We start from the raw sequence: 3,917 nt of genomic DNA on the forward strand, positions 1-3,917 counted from the left end.
GGAAGGAAGGAAGGAAGGAAGGAAGGAAGGAAGGAAGGAAGGAAGGAAGGAAGGAAGGAAGGAAGGAAGGAAGGAAGGAAGGAAGGAAGGAAGGAAGGAAGGAAGGAAGGAAGTTCTCTTTTGTTTAAGTGATGACAAAACAAATAATTGCAAAGAAAGCAAAGCAGACCTTGGTGGGTGACATTGGTGATACTATAAAGGACCCCTCTATTGTATGACTGCCAATATGCTTTGTATGATGTCACATATAAGACAAATGAGTCTAAGAAAGAAGACCTAGTTTTTATATTCGGGGCTCCTAAATGTGCACCTTTAAAAAGCAAAATGATGGGGAGGCTAGGCGGTGCAGTGAGTAAGAGCACCAGCCCGGAGTTGGGAGGACCCAGGATCTGTTCTGGCCTCAGATACTTAACACCCACACAAAAAAAAAAAACTGGCTGTGTAACTTTGGGCAAGTTACTTAACCCCAACTGCTTTAAAAAAAAAAAAAAGCAAAATGATTTATGCTATTGCTAAAGGTGCCATTACAAAGAAATTTACAGGTATCAAACATGAGTGGCTAGTAAATGACTTGGATGATATTATGGATCATTCAACACCTATAGAGAAATTGGAAGGCAATGCAGTAGTTTCACCTGAAGGAAGACATTTATAAAATGACAGTGAAGTGCCTTCTGGAAGTAGGTTCCATTTCTGCAGTCCCATTAGGTGGAATAGTGTCAGGCTTTTGTCCCTTACCACACCTTCCCAGAAAACATAAAGGAGATGTCGGTCATTTAAGCAGTCTACCTACCAGTGATTGCCATTAGACTGTTTCATCTTGGTAGTTCTATGCAGAACCTAAGGAATGCCTTCACATCACATGTCAGCTAAGACAAATGGCAGTATATGCATCCCTTTTAGACTAAGATGAATGTGATAGTCAATATGAATAGCTTAGAAAACTGCAAAGGGTTAACTAATTGAATGCCTTGAAATTATGACCCACTGGTCAGATGCTAAAGTTCATTCAGTATTACTTAGAAATGCACTTGATTGAAATTCCTGTCTTTAACATGCCTATTGTGACATGGCAGTAGACAGAGAGATAGATACAGATAAATATAGATAGATATGTGTCTATATGTATATGTATACATGTAAATATATATACACATAAATATGCATGTATATTTATATGTATAACTGTGTATTGAAAGCAGTTTTATGTAATAAGGTTGTCTCCCTCAAAAAGGAATGCCAATTAAGTTGTCATAACTGTCATTGAATTATTGTTGTATCTCCGTGTTCATTCCTATTATCTACATATCTTCCTAAATGAAGTAGTTGTTAATGCATTTTTATTTTCCATTGAATGTACACTACAGAACAGGAGTAGGAGTTAAGTGTTTACCATGTGAGTCTTGCAGCACTAAAGATATTTTGAACAATGTAGTTATAATGGCAATTTCTGTATGAACAGTCTTAAATGGAACATTGTTTTTGAGATCAAACTCCCCACTCCCACAAAATCGGCCATGTTGCAAAAAAACTTGTGGCTTATTACAAAAAAAGAAAAAAAGAAATTATATGTCTTGTACTTGTTCAATATTTGAGACAAGTAAGTTCCATTCTTTTTTCATATGCATTCTGTGTTTGAGCTTAATTAGGAAAGCACACATATTAAATGCCAGGGTTCCTGCAATTACTCAAGAAAGGTTCAGAATGATTAAGGAGGCTCTTGCTTCTGAAATTTCTCAGGCTAAACAGATGAATGTCAAGGCAAAGCTAAGGACAGTCTGGAGCAAAGGCCTACAAAGCTGCAGATTGTAGTTATCTGATCAATACAACAAAATTTCAAAAAGAGTCATAGGTTCATTTAGTTGTGTCCATGATATGGACACATGGTAGATCAGAATCAAATAGAAACAAGTGATCAACAAGCATTTATTATGCACCTCCTAAATGCACAGGCATTGTGCTAGGCACTGAGGATACAAAGATAAAAAAGAAATGGAGGGAGGAAGGAAGGAAGGAAGGAAGGAAGGAAGGAAGGAAGGAAGGAAGGAAGGAAGGAAGGAAGGAAGGAAGGAAGGAAGGAAGGAAGGAAGGAGGGAGGGAGGGAGGGAGGGAGGGAGAAAGGAAGGAAGGGAAGGAAGGAAGGAGGAAAAAACAGCCCTGCCCTCCTAGAACTTTTAACAGAGGAGACACTGTGTGCATATATGTTAAGTACATACAGAATATACTGAGATCTCATCCAGTAATGACCTTCTGAAATTTTGTAATATTTAATGAATTTCCTTTAAAGGGATACAGCACTCTCCTAGGTTGCTAGGTGACACCATAGTGCAAAGAGTGCCTGGCCTGGAATCAGGAAACCTCATCTTTGTGAGCTCAAATCTGGCCTCAGACACTTACTAAGAGGTGTGACCCTGGGCAAGTCACCACCCTATTTGCCTCAGTTTCCTCATCTGTAAAATGAGCTGGAAATGGCAAACCACTCCAGTCAAGAAAACCCCAAACGGGTCAGGAAGAATTGGACAGGACTGAAAATGACTGAACAACAACAAACACTACACTCTCCAAGTGAAAGTGATTACTATTGTTTCAACAATCGAGCAAAAAAACATTCTTACCTATTCCAGAAGCTCATTGGAGTTTCTTAGGAAAAGTGCAGTTTTACACACCCACACACACATACACACACACAGCCTCCACCATCTGCCACCATTCATTTTGAACCCAAATTTTCTCTTCACCAGAATGATAGCAGAGTAAGGTTTTACCAGCCTCATACCCTCTAATCCATCCTCCTCGACCTTGCATTTATTAGGCTGTTCATTGAAAGGCAGAGGGAAATAAAGAGACGATTTTAATTTCCTGGACAGGAAGGCAGAGTTCAGCCTGTGGACAAATTAAGACGCAGAGATACATCATCTAGACTAAAGCTGCAAAATGAATTAGATGTATTATGAGGTATTTTTTAAAAGCATAAATCATTATTATTCATTCAACCAATATGTACTGAACATCTAATGTGTTTGAAGCCTTTTGACTGGGCTCTGTGGGGGATACCAAACAGAATGAGACATAGTCCTTGAAGTTAAGAAGTTTATAATCTAAAAGGAGGTATGAGATCTCATACGCAATTCCCTGAGAGGTGAGGGGAAGTGAGGAGAGGAGAGTTGACTAACTGGAACTGGCCAGTTGGGTCCACAGTAGGGCAGCTGGGACTTCTCACAAGTTGTGGTTTGTCCTCCCACTATATCCTGAGCCATCTCCAGTTGTCCTCCTTCTCTGAGGACTGTAATCAAATCCCAACCACCACTGCCTCTGGAAAAGGCATGTTGTTGGGCTGCTCTATTGTTCTACCCACCACTTCCTCCACTCCTTAGACTATAATTGCCTTCCATGGCTACTCTTCCCCTATATATGCTGTCTTTCTCTTTAGAATATAAGCTTCTCGAGGGCAGAAACTGTTCCTTTTTTGTATGTCCTTTAGTACAGTGCTTAGCACATAATGCTGAAAAATGTTTTTCATTCATTTGTTCATTCAATTGGTTCCATTCTAAAGCCCAACTCAAATGCTGTTACCTCATGAAGTCTTCACTAATTACCCCAAATAGTCCAGGTTATGACCTTGGACCTCAAGGAGTACTTTGTTTATATGGTTCTAATGCACTTATTACATATTCTAGGTTTCTGTGTTTCATATACCTTCCAGACTACATGATCAATAATAGTAGGGTTTATATCTTCACTAAAGTTTGTCCCTACTACAGTATTGTATGTACAGAAGGTACTAAAAAAGTCTTTTTTTTATAATTTTTTATTTATTCTATTTTTAATATATGGAATATAACAAGCATTTCTATAACAGCATAATTTTAAAAATATGATTGCACATGAAACTACAAATCTATTATGTTTAACTTGCT

General features: G+C 38.5%; 1 pseudogene; it reads left to right on the plus strand.

The window, feature by feature from the left end:
• LOC138149344 (cofilin-2-like) overlaps positions 1–655 on the plus strand; it is a 20,354-nt pseudogene extending 19,699 nt beyond the window's left edge.
• Positions 656–3,917: the final 3,262 nt, after the last annotated feature.

The sequence above is a fragment of the Petaurus breviceps genome, unplaced genomic scaffold (genome assembly GCF_028583685.1).
Source record: "Petaurus breviceps papuanus isolate PSGF00001 unplaced genomic scaffold, PetGlider_PUasm1.0 90847, whole genome shotgun sequence".
In the NCBI taxonomy this organism is placed as follows: Eukaryota; Metazoa; Chordata; class Mammalia; order Diprotodontia; family Petauridae; genus Petaurus; species Petaurus breviceps.